General features: G+C 42.1%; 1 protein-coding gene across 3 annotated transcripts in view; it reads right to left on the minus strand.

Annotated features, from left to right (window-relative positions):
- Positions 1-15,875, minus strand: part of UBXN2A (UBX domain protein 2A) — a 46,704-nt gene extending 30,829 nt beyond the window's left edge. For all 3 annotated transcript variants that reach the window (XR_013811307.1, XM_079721519.1, XM_079721518.1), the window contains exon 1: positions 15,647-15,875. The gene's annotated coding sequence lies outside the window, so the exon portion shown is untranslated. The remainder of the gene's footprint in view (positions 1-15,646) is intronic.
- Positions 15,876-17,842: the final 1,967 nt, after the last annotated feature.

Here is a 17,842-nt window from a genome sequence, read left to right on the forward strand (position 1 = left end):
AATAAGTGTTGACAGGGATGTTGAGAAATTAGAACACCAGAATATTGCTGGTGGAAATGTAAAACAGTACAGCTGTTGTAGAAAAGGATTTGGTGGTTGAGGCATTACTCACAATAGCCAAGAGGTGGAAATAATCCAGATGTCCATCAACAGATGAATGTCTGAACAAAATGTGGTATATACATACAACGGAATATTAATTAGCCGTAAAAAGGAATGAGGGCTTCCCTGGTGGCACAGTGGTTGAGAGTCTGCCTGCCAATGCAGGGGACACGGGGTCGTGCCCCGGTCCGGGAGAAGCCACAACAGTGAGAGGCCCGCGTACCACAAAAAAAAAAAGGAATGAAGTTTTGATACATTAAGGGACTGGGAGAAGAGAGGAATGTAGAATTACTGCATAACGGGCACAGAGTTTCTGTTAGGGACCATGAAGAAGTCTTGGAAATGGACAGTGGTAATGGTTACACACCACTGTGAATATTATTAATGCTGCTGAATTATACACTTAAAATTGGTTAAGATGGCAAATTTTATGTTATATATGTAGGTATTTTACCACAATAAAAAAAACCTTAAAAAAGGCAAACTTTTTAATTATTAAAGAAAACATGGTAAAGTTCCCTTATACCTTGGAAGAGAAGACAACTTTCCTATAACTCAAATCCAGAAGCAATAAGGCAAAAGACTGATACATTTAACTATGTAAGAAGAAAAAAATTTTTTTTTAATTTCTACAAAGTAAAAACACAGATGACAAACAAAAACAAACAAATAAACAAAGGGAACTGGCATTACAACTAAAAGGTTAATATATAAAGAACTGATACAGAGAAGAAAAAGGCCAACAATCAAAAGGCAACAAACATGAACAGAGGCGTCTCAGAAAGAGAGAAGCAAATGGCCCTAAAATATGTGAAAAGATGTCAGTCTCACTTATAATGAAATAAATGCAATTGAAACTATATCATGATACCATTTCTCACCGATCAGACTGGCAAAAACTTACAAGTCTTGCAACACATTTTGTTGCTGAGAGTGTGGGGAAACAGCCTCAAACATTTTTGGTGGGAATGCAAAATGGCACATATCTGGGTAAGGGAATGTGGCATTACCTAGTCACCTATGAATATGACAAAGAATCTCTCCTTGACCAAACTGTAGTTAGGCTCCTCTGAGGCACCTTCTCAAGGAGGCATGACCTTGGGCTTCCATTTCTGTTCCTGTAGAGCCCAATTTTAGCAAGAATCCTGTTAAGCAGCTTTACCCAGAATCCCTCCACCCTTGATACCTGATCAAATTCCTCACTCTGCACTCCCCCCACAACCCCGCCACGATACTGATCACCCTGGCCTGCCTTCAGCAAGAATCTTGTAGTTCAGTTTAGCAAGAATCCCACCTTACCTTTGAGGTATCTCTCAGTAATTTTCCATCCACTGACCCATACCTTGCTCTTTGACTATAAATCCCCAGTTGTCCATCTTATAAAAAAAATTATTTTATTTATTTATTTATTTATTGGCTGCATTGGGTCTTCATTGCTGTGCGTGGGCTTTCTGTAGTTGCGACGAGAGGGAGCTACTCTTCGTTGCGGTGCGCGGGCTTCTCATTGTGGTGGTTTTTCTTCTTGTGGAGCACAGGCTCCAGGCGCACAGGCTTCAGTAGTTGTGGCACGTGGGCTTCAGTAGTTGTGGATTGCAGGCTCTAGAACGCAGGCTCAGTTGTTGTGGCGCACGGGCTTAGCTGCTCCGTGGCATGTGGGATCTTCCCGGACCCGGGCTCGAACCCGTGTCCTCTGCACTGACAGGCGGATTCTTAACCACTGCACCACCAGGGAAGCCCCTGTCCATGTTATATTCAGAATCGAGTCCAGTTCCACACTAAGGTCTCTTTTCCCCTATCACAGTAGTTTCTGCTTTAACTACTGTCCAGCTCTGTTTTTTCTTTGACACGTATATCTAGAAATCCCATTATCTAAAAATCCATCCCAATGATACTTTACCAAAAATATAAAAAGGTGAATACACTAGACTATTCGCTGTAGTATTATTTACAGCATTGATTGTAACAGCAAAGCCTGTAAAAAACCTCAACTTGTCCATTAATAGGGACTTCTTGAATAAACTATGGTAAATCCACACAGTGGGATGTACTGTTAAGTGAAAAAAGCAAAATGGAGAAAAATATGTATGATATGGTACTGTTTATCTAAGAAAGAGGTGAACATGAATATACGTATATTTGTTTACATTAGGAAAAAATGAAAAAGTAAACCAAAAAATAAATAATAAGGTTACTTATAAAGTGGGAGAGAGGGCACTGGGTGAAGGGAGTAAGGGCAGAAGCTGGATTTCTCTGAATGTATCGATTTTTACATCAACTTTGGACCCATGTAAATATTTTATGCACATATAAAACAAAGGTAAATTTTAAAAAAGCAATCCCTAAAAACTGAAAGTAAAAATGAAACGAATTAACTGAACTGAGAGAGAGGAATTATTTCAAGTAAATTTAAAACATGGTAATTTTACCATATATCCTAGTGGGATGAACCCAAAGAGGAAAAATGAAGTTTCCAGTAGTCATATTATTAGCAATAATATATTAGTATTGTTTATATGAAAAGTATGGTATAAAGATAAAGCAGTGGGTCTCAACCAGGAGGCAACAGTGCCCCTAAGAAGATATGTGGCAATGGCCGGAGGCATTTTTGGGCTGTCACAACAACTGGGGTGGAGGGTGCCACTGGTATCTATTAGATGAGGTTAGGGATGCTGCTGAAAATCCTACAATGCACAAGACAGCCCCCACAAGAAAGTATTGCCCAAAATGTTAATAGTGTTGAAGTTGAGAGACCCGGAGATAAAGCAAAGAAGTAATTATGATCTGTCCCTAAAAACCAAGATTTTTTTCAGAGTAAGAGTAAAGAGATAGAAATATAAAAATCGAAGAAGCCAAGCAAAAATCCTGTCATCCTATATTTTAAATCGGAAACATCATTACGAACATTATCATTTCTCTTAAGAAAATACATAGTGGCTCTGTCCACTGAAAAGGCCAAAAAGCAATAAGCAATCAGACAACAATGAGCACAGCACACCTACCGCCCAGATTTGTGGTCTCCAAATACTATTTCCCACCAAAAGGAATCAGTTTCTTAGAGAAATGGCTGTCTCCAGGTCTGGGGCAAGAAATATGCACTTTATGCCTTGTATTGACACCTTGGATTAATGTCAAAAGGAATCAGAAGTTGGGAATTCCCTGGCGGTCCAGAGGTTAGGACTCGATGCTTTCACTGCGGTGGCCTGGGTTCGATCCCTGGTCAGGGAACTAGGATCCCCCAGGCCATGAGGCACAGCCAAAAATAAAACAAAACAAAACGAAAAAAAGGATTCAGAAGTCAGTTTGAAAAGGCTACCATTGGTGAAAGATGGGACTGAAAAACAGCCACATGAATTGAAACACATCAAATACAAGTTCATACTGATACTCATTAAAACACAAAAACTCATTCACAGAAACACAGAAACTCATTTCCAGAACAGTAGGGTACCAATTTATTTTGAAAACTGGCAAGTAAGGGAAAGAATCAAGTATTCATCCTGCCTTTCCTGTATGAACTAACTCAGAGTAATCAAAGAGTTAATAAAAGAAGTTTCCTTTATAAATGAATTCAGCTAAATGAAGGTTTATAGAATTAGAGTATCTCCAATTTGCAACCCCTAATGCCAACAGACCTAGGCAATGATATCAATGGCTGCTAACATCACACAAAGGAAACAGACATAAATATATGCCTCAGTGTGAAAGCTCAAACCACCACGTGTGAAGCCTTCTTTCTAAAATGAAACTGAATCCATTCAAGCCTCTAGGTCTAAACAGCAGATTACAGGAAATATAGGGCACAGAGGAACATGATCAGATGACATCACAGGGGCGCAATCAACAAAATCCAGCACTCGGGAAATTCTTCAGGAGAAATGATCCATTTTCTTCAATATATATATTACCAGGGAGAAAAAAGAAGTAGAAACAATCTTTTTAAATATTTAAGAGATATATCAATTAATTACAACATATGGACCATATTTATGTTATTATTTAAAGAAACTAAATGGAAAAAAGCTATGAAACAGGAACATTTGAACACTGGATGGATATTTGATGATATGGGGAGTAACTGTTAATTTTAAAGGTGTGACAATGGGATTGTAGCTTTTTAATGAATTTCTTTATTTATATATATTTTTATTTTTGCCTGCGTTGGGTCTTTGTTGCTGCGTACGAGCTTTCTCTAGTTGCGGTGAGCAGGGGCTCCTCTTCGTTGCGGTGTGCGGGCTTCTCATTGCGGTGGCTTCTGTTGTTGTGGAGCACGAGCTCTAGGCACGCGCGGGCTTCAGTAGTTGTGGCATGTGGGCTCAGTAGTTGTGGCTCGCAGGCTCTAGAGCGCAGGCTCAGTAGTTGTGGCGCACAGGCTCAGCCGCTCCGCGGCATGTGGGATCCTCCCAGACCAGGGCTTGAACCCGTGTCCCCTGCATTGGTAGGCAGACTCTGAACCACTGCGCCACCAGGGAAGCCTCCCTGTACCTTTTTCAAGTACTTGTTTTAGGGACTTCCCTGGCGGTCAAGTGGTTAAGACTCCGTGCTTCCACTGCAGGAGGCATGGGTTCAATCCCTGGTCAGGGAACTAAGATCCTGAATGCCGTGTGGTGAGGTCAAAAATAAATAAAGTATTTGTTTTAGCTACATACTGAAATATCTAGATGAAATCCAATTACTAGAATTTGCTGCAAAATAATCAAGTGAGGTGAGGAGTGGAGGGAGTATAATTGAAACCAAAATGGCTATGACTTGATAATTAGTGAAGCTGGGTAATGAGTATACATGGGAGTTTACCATTCTCCACATTTTTATATATGTTTGAAATTTTCATAATAAAAATTGGGATAAAAGAACTATCTTAAAAATATATACATGTAGAGTTGTACAATGTCATTTCATTAGCTTCTTAAAAGGCAGTACTTTTGCTCTATCAGTAAGTTACTCAATAATCCAAGACTGGCAGTAGTTCCAAAGATCTGCATCCTCAGTGAGAAATAATGTATGTGAATCTTACTCCCCAAATTAGAAATGTGAAGTGGGGAAAAGTACTATGAACTCATATTTAAAGTGATGAACATGAGAAATAGATTGATCATGTTTAGGATAAAGATACATCTGTTTTAAGACAACCAAAGGAAAAAAAAAAAAAAAAGACAACCAAAGAGCTTCATAAGACATTTGGTTGACTCACGGCTTAAAGGCAATGTGGGCACAGAGAGAAATTTTAGCAGCACACGGATGTGCAGTGTGAAGTCAAACACAGACAATAGTTATAAACTGCCTATTGCACAATTAAAGTTATCACTTGTCAACATTCAAGGTAGGAAAAATCAGATCTGTTCTATGGAACCTGGAATGCCTGGTTATTAAAGGAAAACACAACCAAACTGATTATGGAGAGAAAAGTACAATGCTTTAGTAAACCTATATAGTTATAATTTGTAACTAGACTTTTAATTAAAAGTCCCCCAAAGAAGATTACAATTACTTTTTATATGTGTTTAAAACAAACATTTAAGAGAATGTTACTATTAGGTCACGATAGACTGTTTATGATAATCAAGGTCCCAAAGTCTACTCTCCAGATTTAAAACTAAAGAAAAACAATTTTGGACTTCCCTGGCAGTCCAGTGGTTATGACTCCACGCTTCCAATGCAGGGGGAGCAGGTTCGATCTCTGGTCAGGGAACTAAAATCCCACATGCTGCGCGGTGCGGCCAAAAGAAAAGAAAAGAAAAATAAAGAAAAACACTTTATCAAAAAGATATAATCAAGCTAGACATCTCCAGAAAGCATTAAAAATATTTCAACTCTCAAACAGACTACATCAAATATGCTTCTTAAATTCTCTCTGGAGAATATGTATATAAAAAAACAAATGCCTCTATTTAAAAATATAAGTATTGGGCTTCCCTGGTGGCGCAGTGGTTGAGAGTCCGCCTGCCGATGCAGGGGACACAGGTTCTTGCCCCGGTCTGGGAAGATCCCACATGCCGCGGAGCGGCTGGGCCCGTGAGCCATGGCCGCTGAGCCTGCGCGTCTGGAGCCTGTGCTCCGCAACGGGAGAGGCCACAACAGTGAGAGGCCCGCGTACCACACACACACACAAAAATAATAAAAATAAATAAATAAATAAAAATATAAGTATTAAAAAATGTAAGTATTAAGCATATTTAAACAGAGGGCAGACCTGCTCAGTAACAGCCACTGAAGATCAGATCCATTTCAAAGCAATGAGAAACAAAAAATGGGCACTAGAAGTAGTAGCATACTGCTCCCACTTAAAAGTCTCCAAAGTATCTGGAGGTGGATTTAATCTGGGTAACTGAGGATCCAGCAGCAGCCTTTCCCCAGATAACATCAGTCTGAATGATCTTAGGTCCTGACTTCCATTCCAGTTTCCTGCTGCTAATGGAACTGGGCTCATAACCACAGCCAATTTGGCTGGAGCACTAATTCCCACTTAGCATCTGTTTTGCTAGGAATGAAAGTAGGATAGTAGAGTCTGCTCTGGAAAATATCATTGAAAACTGTTTTAAATGCTTCTATTGTTTTCATTACGAATTGAACATAAACTGTTAGTGAATTTATTTCTTAGCCGTTTTGTAACAAAATTGTGAGCAATTCTGAAAAACAAGGAGAAACTGAAAGGAAGGAAAAATGAGGAAATGCAGTGAGGCAGAGGAGTCAGTACCCAACATAAGGTGGGGGGAGGGCACCTTCAGCAGCACCCCCAACAAGAACTTCACAGGCTGCCTTTTAGCCTTTCAGCTAGCTTTTGGGTAGGAGTTACTAGAGCCACATCCGAGAAGATGGCATCCAACAATCAAGGCAAATTGGATGTCTTTATTGTGTCAAGTGGGTATTTTGTATTTCTAAAGACTTCTTAACCCCTCCTGTACTGCTCTTCAAAATTATTCCCTAGACTTAAAACACGAAAACAGGGCTTCCCTGGTGGCGCAGTGGTTGAGAGTCCGCCTGCCGATGCAGGGGACACGGGTTCGTGCCCGGGTCCGGGAAGATCCCACATGCCACGGAGCGGCTGTGCCCGTGAGCCATGGCCACTGAGCCTGCCCATCCGGAGCCCGTGCTCCACAACAGGAGAGGCCACAACAGTGACAGGCCCGTGTACCGCAAAAAAAAAAAGAAAGAAAGAAAACAGACTATTATTTCATCCAAAGAATTTTACTCAATATTTATTAAATGTAAGGCACTGGATTAAGCTTTAGATTTACAAAGTATCAATAATAAATCAGAGAAGGGGGAGATATTTTTTAAAATATCAAAAATGTATAACATCTTAAATGGATTACACAAATAAACTGTATGCTTTAAAAATGCAACCATTAAAGCTGATTGTTAAATATAAGATACAGCACTGTCAATGTCTTTTTGAGTTTGCAAGTGCTTATTACATTTATTAGATAAATATAATTATGTCATCTCTGGGCCAAGGATAAATCTGAGGTCCAAAGGGAAAAAAAATAGTGTATATATTTGTTTATGGTATGGAAAAAACTTAGCTAAAGCCATGAAAAGAATGTGAAAAGGAAAAGGGGATAAGCATTGTCGACTTTAAAAAATGCACAGTGTGAGAGTTTTGAGTTAAGTTTTATTTGGGGCAAAATAAGGACTGCAGCCCAGGAGACAGCATCCCAGGTAGCTCTGAGAAACTGCTCCAAAGAGGTAGGGGGGAAGGTCAGTATATATGTGATTTTGGTGAAGGGGGAGTACATGCAATCCAGCACAGACATTTTTGCAGAAGGTTTCTGCTAGTCAAGAGGAGTAGATGTCACCATGAAGGATTTTAGTGTTTTTCTAGATATTAGGAAATAACAAGAATTGGGCTCATAAAATCAGCTTCTGAAAATATCTAACTATCTCAAGACCTGTTCTGCCAGTTTTTCCTGGAGTACAGAGTGCCTCATTTCTGCTCTCTACCCTGAACTCCTTTCAGGGGGTGTTGAAAATCAGCAGATGCAGCAGCACATGATTTAATCCTTGAAGAGGTAGATGGCAAGTGCCAATGGAAAATGCCAATTTGTAGTTGACAGCATAATCGAGCTAAAACAGTAATCTATCCTAACAGCAACACAAAACTCAATGCTCAAAATTAATAACTCAAAACACATACTGTTCAGAAATACGGCTGTAAATTACATAAGAAATGGCTATGAGTTCAAAGCAGTTGTCTTTAGGGAAACGGAGTGGGAGCACTTTTAGTTTTAAGTCTTCTGACACTACATATTTGCCTTTTAAACTATATATTGTTTTGATTTAAAAAAAATTTAAAAACCAGAAAACCAACTGAAAATATATTCAGAAAGCCAGAATTTCATGGTTTTCTCCTAAGACCTTGTCCTTCAAATCTCATATTTCTAAAACTATTTAATTGCTTCACTTTAAGAATTACTTTCTTTTTGGGAATTCCCTGGCAGTCCAGTGGTTAGGACTCTAGGCGCTTTCACTGATGTGGACCCAGGTTCAATCCCTGGTCGGGGAACTAAGATCCCACAAGCCTCACGGTGCAGCCAAAATAAATAAATAAATAACTTCCCTTTCAAACATACACAAAAGAATAGAAAAATATAAACACCCATCCCAACTATTCAGATTTCAAAAGCTTTTTTTTTAAGGTTGGACCTCGATGCATGTGGGATCTTATTTCCCAGACCAGGGATGGAGCCTGTGCCCCCTGCATTGGGAACTCAGAGTCTTAACCACTGATCTCCAGGGAAGTCCCAAATTTCAGAAAAGTTTATCTTTTGACTTACTTGCTTCTTTTTTATTTAAGAACCAGTAACAGATAGTTAAATACTACTTCATTTTAAAATATTACATGGGGCTTCCCTGGTGGCGCAGTGGTTGAGAATCTGCCTGCTAATGCAAGGGGACACGGGTTCGAGCCCTGGTCTGGGAGGATCCCACATGCCGTGGAGCAACTAGGCCCGTGAGCCACGACTACTGAGCCTGCGCGTCTGGAGCCTGTGCTCTGCAACAAGAGAGGCCGCGATAGTGAGAGGCCTGCGCACCGCGATGAAGAGTGGCCCCCGCTTGCCACAACCAGAGAAAGCCCTCGCACAGAAACGAAGACCCAACACAGCACAAATAAATTAATTAATTAATAAACTCCTACCCCCAACATCTTCTAAAAATAAATAAATAAATAAATAAATAAATAAAATATTACATGGTATGTCAAATATGTGCATCTTACTACGAATTAATTATACCTAAATAAAGTTGTTTAAAATATTAAAAATGTATATTTATTCAGCTCCTACTATATACCAGGCATGATTCTAGGTGCTTGGGATACATACTGAACAAATAGACAGATCCCAGCCCCTGTGGACATTACATTCTGGTGGTGCTGTTTGCTTTTCAGTTGACAGTTTTCCAACATTATTTTCAACTACTCTAAAATAATCCTTTAGTTTAGATATGATCCTGACTGTCTCATAAACATAACATGTTCATTCCACTTCTTTGTTCACATTGTAACTATCCTTCTGATTTTGGACACAGGCAGCAGTAAGCGGCAGCTTGCACCAAGCAGTAGCAGGAAGCAAGATCTTAGTTCCGGGACACGGAGTCCTAACTACTGGACCACAGGGGCCAGCAGCTAGGGCCTGGGTCCCTGTTTCCTGCCTTGTCAGGAAAGAATTCAGGCAAGGAGGCAGAAGGTAAAGAGGAAAGCAAAAAGTTTATTGGAAAAACAAAGTACATGCAGAAAGACGCAGGGGCAAACTCAGAGAAGAGTCGCGCCCTCGGGAAGTTTAAATCCTTTATAAGGGGGCAGTCTTCCAGGTCTTTGTCTTCTTTTGGCCAACAGTAGTGTTTTGACCCCATGGCTAATTTGCTTCTGGACCCTCCCTTGGGTGCGCACGCACCCCTAAGTTAAGGTGGAGCCCACCATGAAGGCCTCTGGGATGAGATAGCAGGACTTACTATGGTCTGGCATCCCCTGCCTTTTTGACCCCATGAAGGCTTTTGCACATGCGTAATGTCTCCCTTGTCCCAAGGATGGGAAGTGTATGACCTACTGATCCTTTAATAGGGTTTAGTCCCACTCTGTCCCTGCCATAAAAATGCCCAATGTCTGGTTATTTACCCTATTCCTGTTGCTGGTTTTTATAACGAGGTGCAGATCTTGAAATATAAACAGGGGTCAGGTCATAAATATGTAGTCCTGGAGCCCGTTTGTCTCTTGCTTCAGGAAGTGTAAACAGGGGGCTGGTAATGAATGTTCAGCTTGGAGCCCATCTTCTTCTCACCCCAGGAGGTGTGAACAGGAGGCCAGTTGTAAATGCCTAGCCTGGAGCCCATCTATCTCCAGCCTCATTTCTAGGCATTCAAATCTAAATTATCCTTCAAGTCCCAGCTCAAGATCTACTTCTACTGTAAAGGTGAAATAGTAACCTTATTAATAATCTTCTCCTAAAGCATTTAGATTTTTGGCATTTAAATCATATTGTCTGATATTATTTACTATTGTTTCTTTTAGCTCTACTAGATCCAAGATCCTTGAAGACAGGTACCACAACTTACCCCTTTCCTGTTTCTTCCGTAGTGCTTAGCAAGCGCAAAACAAGGAGTAGCCATCCTTAGAGTATCTCACTATGTTTCCTGTTAATAGGTTATCGTTCTCTAGCAAATTACTAATATTTTTCATCATTTCGTAGTTATAAGCTACTGATAGTTGTTTTTACTTGTTTCATGACAGCAAAAGAGAATGAAGAACAGACCCTGGATTCAAAGTATCCTGTACTGGAATACTGCCTACATCCTTTTTGAGCTTAAGTGTTGTTATTTAACTTCTCTAAGTCCTAGCTGCCTAATTTGTAACTTGGAAATAATTATCCTCTTAAGAAGGTTGTTTTGAGAACAAAATAAATACAATAATGAAAATACAATAATGTTATGCTCCTTTCTCTTTTCCCAGCCCACAATCATAACCTCTGTTACAAGGACTTATGGTAAGAAAACACCTTCAGACTTAAGTCTCAAAAGTTTTAATTTGGGGACTTCCCTGGTGGTCCAGTGGTAAAGAATCTGCCTTCCAATGCAGGGGACGTAGGTTCAATCCCTTATCAGGGAACTAAGATCCCACATGCCACGAGGCAACTAAGCCCACGTGCCACAACTATTGTGCTCGTGCATCTCAATGAGAGAGCCCGCATGCCACAAACTACAGAGCCCACGTGCCACAAACTACAGAGTCCACATGCCCTGGAGCCTGTGCGCCACAAGTAGAGAGAGAAAACCTGCATGCCACAACTGGAGAGAAGCCCATGTGCTGCAACTAGAGAGAAACCTGAGCAGACCTGCGCTGTAACAAAAAGGATCCCGCATGCCTCAACAAAGATCCTGTGTGCCACAACTAAGACCTGACGCAGCCAAAAAAACAATTAAGGAAAATAAATAAAAACTCAAAAAAATTTTTTAAATAATAATTTAAAAAAAGTTTTAATTTTGACATGGCTATGAAATTTTAGTTTTAATTTCACTAATTAAACAACATTTGTATATTTACTGACCCTCCCACCACTGTGTGTAAAGCACTGGTTTAGAACTAATGATAGGAGAGTCAATAGGACAGACACAGTATCTATCACCAGGGAGTTTACAGACGAACAAGGAAAAACATACTGAATGTTTTTCCTTGGCATAGGATTATGAAGTAAAAACTCATTCTATAATGGACATAAAGTCACCATTATTTTAGGTATTTCCTACCATAAATTAGTAATATGGAAATTGACCATGTAAAATTTATATCTATTGGGTGTCTATAATCATCAGTCATGTGACACGAATGAACCTAAGTCATTGTGTACTGTATGTAGAGAATAAAAAAGCCATCTGACAAATATCTTAGTTACCAGTATGAGGCTGGGCATCAGAGTGGACAGATGAACAGAATTTCCTTCATTCTGCTTCAGTTTACTTCTAATCAGTACCACTACCATCTTACATTTGTACTGTATATCAGTTTACTCAACACCTTCTCAAATATTATCTCACTTACTCTCAACAACTGCAGTAATAAAATCAGTCAGGAGCCAGAGTAGACAGCTTTTTGGAACATATCGACTAAAAGGAAAATTCAGTCAAAATAGATTTAGACTACTAAGAAATGTAGTCTTTTAAATGTATACATTAGAATTTGAAAGAAAAACTTGCATATGACAAATTTTACTTATTTTTATAAACACACACTATGGGCTATTTTCTTTAAGATTATGGATTTACATCAAGATGTTATGCCACTAGGCCTGCTATGTAGAAGCTGAAGTTTCTCTTTAAAGAAACCATTGGATCACCTTTCAGTTACATCTTCTATGGAATAGGATTAGGGTTCCAAGAGCTAACTATGGGAGCATCAGATCAAACACTTTAAAAAACAGTTTATTTGTATATTTTGTGAATTCTAGTTTATTAACTATTATGTATACAACAAAAAAATGAAATCTTTTGTGAAGTTTCAGCTTATATTAGCTGTAATTGCAGTAATGAAGAAAATACATTTTTGTTGTCTTCTAGAAAAAATTGTTAATAAGGGAGTTATATGCTCCCAAAGACCAAAGTGATAGTGACAAAAGTAATTTAGATGAGAAAATCCTAGGAGAAAGGAGAAAGGTGAAACTTCTGCAGAAACTGTTAAGGTTGCTGAGTCAGCCATCCTCTTGACACCAAGATATTCGCATTTCAGAATGGGCTCCATACTGAAATGTTATTTACCTTGCAAAACCCATCTCAAATACAATCTCCTTAAGAAAACCTTCCATAATTCCTCCAAAAGGCATGAATATAGAATTGCTAACACAGCAAGGAGAGATCAGTTATGTGCTCTTGGTGTTACCGAGTCCAAGCTAGCTCTGCTTGCCACACAACTGGCCAATAAATCGGAGATGAGGTGCTGAGGCAAGGAACACAACTTTATTCGGAAAGCCAGAAGACGGAGCAGATGGCAGATAAGTGTCTCTGAAAAACCATCTTCCAGGGGTGTGGATGCCAGTTTCTTTTATAGCACAGAGAGGGGGAGGAGATGAGGAAGTAAAGTAAAAAGGCCATAAGTTTTGCAAATATCCCCTGGAATGGCCAGCCTCGAGGACAGGATGTGTTAATTTCTTCTTTCTTGTGGCCATCCACAGGTGGAACAGGGTCCAGATGTTCCCCTGAACAAAGTCACTTTGGTTTAACCTTCAGGCAGAGGGGCAGGGTTCCCCCAGGCAGGGGATTATGTATACACACTATCCTTTTAGTGAACAAAAGCAGCAGAAAGCAAAGGTTAAAGAAACAGATCCAACATGGAGTCCAATTTGGCTCTTCCCTGTTAGATTAGAATTTGCCCTACCATCACAGCCACAAACCTAGTCCCAATGACCATCTCTGGGTGGTTTCCCCACATCCATTCTTGTCCCATTCAATTCAGTGTCTACAGAGGAGTCAGGGTGACCTTTTTGATTAAGATACAAATTTGACTGTGTGACTTCCTTGCTTAAAATCCTTCAGGGACCTTCCACTACTCTTCAGATAAGGTCTAAATCCTTTGGATAACATGACAGGGGAGTTCACTGCAATGTTCTATTATTACATTTGAGTGGTTTGAAAACTTCCCTATAAAAGTTTAAAGAAAGAAAAGAAAAAGCTGGTCCTAAATCCTTAACATTGTTTAAAAGGCCCCACATCATCTCTGGGGTCCTAACCACAGCCCCCTTTCGCTTTCCACACTCTATCTAACTGCTCTGACCTTCAGTTCCCAAAACCTTCCCAAGTCTCTGTGGAACTGATTTCCTTTACCTGGACCTTTCTTCCCTCCTTTGGGAGTCACCTTCACCTACTTCCTACTTACCCGTAATAACTTGAGTACAAAAATTACTTTCCTAGGGAAACCTTAACTGATTTCTTCAGCTGGGATACGTACCCCGGTTATACACTCTCACAACACCCTACATTCTTCCTTTGTAGCTTCTCTCTAGGTAGACTGGCATTCACTTGTGTGGTTACTTGTGTCCTCCAAAGACAATGTAAAGTCTTTAAAGGCAAAAACCTATAATGGTCACCATCATATCGTTAGTACTCAGCACACAACAGGTACTAAAAACACTCGGATGATAAACTAGGTAATCAGCATTAAATATTAAGTAATTAAAGTATGCATGGAAAGTATTTACCACACGCAGGGCTAAGAGTCAGTGCTCAACGCGTTGTAGTTTTTGCCTTGCATCATTGTTTGTCTGCTTAATCACTCCCTCCATCCTGCACACAATTCTTATCCATTTTTGGATTCCATCGGTGCCTCGCTCTAACTTCGGTGTTACACATACGTGCTCAACATTCACTGGATTTAACTGCTTTTTAAACCAATACGACTTCCAGCATATTTACATAGAAAACACAACATCAATTTTTAAAGAGTTTCGCATTAAAACTAAAGTATCAATATAATTAAAAACCTTATCAACAGTCCAAAAACACACTTGAGCTATGACTATGAAGTGAAGAAGCTGGTTTTCACGTCGCTTATACAATCTGTCACACTTTACAATTCCACATTGACATAAACACAGACTGTCAATTTCCTATCTTTATTATTACTTTTTTTTTTTTTTTTTTTTTTTTTTTGCGGTACGCGGGCCTCTCACTGTTGTGGACTCTCCCGTTGCGGAGCACAGGCTCCGGACGCGCAGGCTCGGCGGTCATGGCTCACGGGCCCAGCCGCTCAGCGGCATGTGGGGATCTTCCAGGACCGGGGCATGAACCCGTGTCCCCTGCATAGGCAGACGGACTCTCAACCACTGCGCCACCAGGGAAGCCCTATTATTACTTCTTTTAAATTCATTTTTTTTGGTCGCCTTTCGGCATGCGGGATGTTAGTTCCTCCGACCAGGGGTGGAACCCGCGCCCCCGAAAGGGAAGCGCGGAATCTTAACCACTGGAACGCCAGGGAAGTCCCACCTGTCTTTATTTTCAATGATCTCGAATAAGTACGAAGGAAGCAACGCTGGATGCCACACTAACGTTCGTCATTGCTAACAAGTAACAAACTGCAAATAAAAACGGACACAGAGTTTAAAAAAAGAAATTAAATATGAAAACAGAGACCATCTAGCCTACAAAATAAAAGTGAGTTGCGGGAGGCAGCTAATGAAGTTACCGAAGAAATGTCCACCCCAAACAGACATGCTCTGGATTTCTGTACTGCACTTCTGCATTTTGAGAGAGATTAGAGAACTCGAAGTTTCCGAGCGCTCGCAGAGAGAGAAAACCACCGCGACGCTTTCCCGGAGTCCTCCGCTCGGGAAAGCAGCGCAGTCAGCGGGCCCAGAGCCGCGCCTCACCTGCGCTGACCAGGAGTCCCGCCCCGGCCGTCGCGCAACTGTGCCCTTTCGGGGTCGCAGACGCGAGCATCGAAACCAAGACAAAGACCGGGTGCGGCGACTCGGCCCGACCCAACGACCGCCACCGCCCCGCCCGGGAAACGCCCGCCCACCCCCGGCGGGCAGCCCAGCCGAGCGCGGAGCGGCCCCAGGAAACTCACCTCCGGGCGCGGCCGCTGGAGGGGGCCCCGCCGCGCCGTCGCCTCGCGGCCTCGTCCTCAATTCACTCAGGGGCCGCGGGCGCCGCCGCCGCCGCGCCGCCGCGCCGCCGCGCCGCCGCCCCTCAGACTGGGAGGACTACTGTCCCCAGACCCTCTCAAGCTCGGCTGCCGCGCCGCTGCGACCCTGTGCGCCTCCCTGGGTCACTGCCGCCTGGCGCCGAGGACGCGCCAAGGCCGGCTCTGCGCAGACCCGAGAGCGCGCGCGGGGCCGCGGAGGGCGCGCGGGGGCGCGCGGGGGCGGGGCTGGAGGCGCCGGCCGCCTCGGGCCGCAGCGTTACCCGCGCTAATGGCGGCCGCCTCTTTCTTCCCGTGGGCACTGCTGCTCCTTGCCTCTTCACCCGACGCGGAAAATGCAGAGAGCTACCCACCTGAGAACCCAGCATCAACTTACCTCCGTACGTCGTCAGCCGCTGATTGAATCCGTGGAGAGATTTACCTGCATTCTGACCATGTTGAACTTCACCTGAGACCTGTGATTCTGGAAAGAGAAGGTTAAAAAAAATCCTCCCATCCTTTCGTGCCCCTGAAAGGGCTGACAGCAAGGAAGAAACCACCCTTCCCCACGTGGTTTAGATAAGACTCAGGGATGCCCCCTTGTTTACCTATGACAAGGTCAGACATAGACCCTCCAAATGCCCTTTTTTTTTTTTTTTTTGCCTCATAAATGATTAACTTTACTTATTGTTCTCACTGACCAATCTGGACAAAATACCAGCTACCTTGTTTTGACCAAACTTAAGCTTCTCTTCTTCCTCCAGGCTCCTAAACTTTGACCCACCCTCATCCTGATCCAGCGTATGAGCCCTCCTTCACCATCACTCCTGAAAAATAGGCTGACCTCCATGTAAACCACTCTGATCTGCCACGCGATCACTGCCACCTCCACCAACCCATTCCGCTGTGCCCCACACCCAGTTCTTTGTAGCCTTTGTTCGCTCCTCCCTATACAAGAAGGGCCATTTTCTGTCTGACCTTGGAGACAGTTGCAGACTTCACGGTCATAGCGTTCCTCTGTAGCGATGGTTGTTGCCTCATCCCCAAAACCCCACTGCAGTAGTTCCTTTTCCTCTTCTTAGAATAAGCCTTTCCAATAAAGTCTCTCTTTATCTAAATCCAGGATTTTTTTTTTTTTGACAATGGAACATTCTCCCCATTGTAATTATCCTCCAGCCTTATTTCAGTAGCCTTCCCCTCCCCCACATAATCCTTTCAAATATAATCTCTATTTCCCTATTTGTTTTTACGTGACAGTTTTGTTTGTTTTTTTTTTTTACATAAATACTTGGACAAAACATGTATTATTTTAAACTAAGGGACATTTGTTACAGCAGGAATATTCTACTGGGTCAGGCAGTTCAGTGAAAGGTGCATCCTTTGTTCCTCCCTCTCTCCCTTCCTATTTCTTTCTGTCTCTATCTCTCTCTCTCCCTTTCTATCTCTCTCCCTCTCTATCTTTTTCTTCCTTTTTTCCTTATTTTTTTTTAAATAGATCTTGGAGTATAATTGCTTCACAATACTGTGTTAGTTTCTGTTGCACAACAAAGAAAATCAGCCATATGCATACACATGTCCCCATATCGCCTCCCTTCCAGCCTCCCTATCCCACCCCTCTAGGTCATCGCACAGAGCCCATCCCCCTTTTACTTGATAGTTTTTAGTGCTGGGATTCAGATTGATACTGGGCCTCACCTACAGACCCCTGCCATCCCCACACAGGTAAAGGCACCCTGTGAGTCTTTTTTTTGGGGGGGGGTACGCGGGCCTCTCACTGCTGTGGCCTCTCCCGCCGTGGAGCACAGGCTCCGGACGCACAGGCTCAGCGGCCACGGCTCACGGGCCCAGCAGCTCCGCGGCATGTGGGATCCTCCCGGACCGGGGCACGAACCCGTGTCCCCTGCATCGGCAGGCGGACTCTCAACCACTGCGCCACCAGGGAAGCCCACCCTGTGAGTCTTTTGAACTCTTCTTCAGGAGAGCAATTCTGGGATCCCGTGGTGAGTTCAACTTTCAAACCAGTTCTCCAGAAATCTTGTCTGTTGAAGCCACTGGTAAGGAGTTACTTTGATTCCTTAGGGCAAAGAGACTTTTCTATGGATGGCCTTTATGTGAGGCCTCTTCTTTTTCCTGTTCTTCTTT

This window comes from Hyperoodon ampullatus, assembly GCF_949752795.1.
Source record: "Hyperoodon ampullatus genome assembly, chromosome: 15".
NCBI classification, from domain to species: Eukaryota; Metazoa; Chordata; class Mammalia; order Artiodactyla; family Ziphiidae; genus Hyperoodon; species Hyperoodon ampullatus.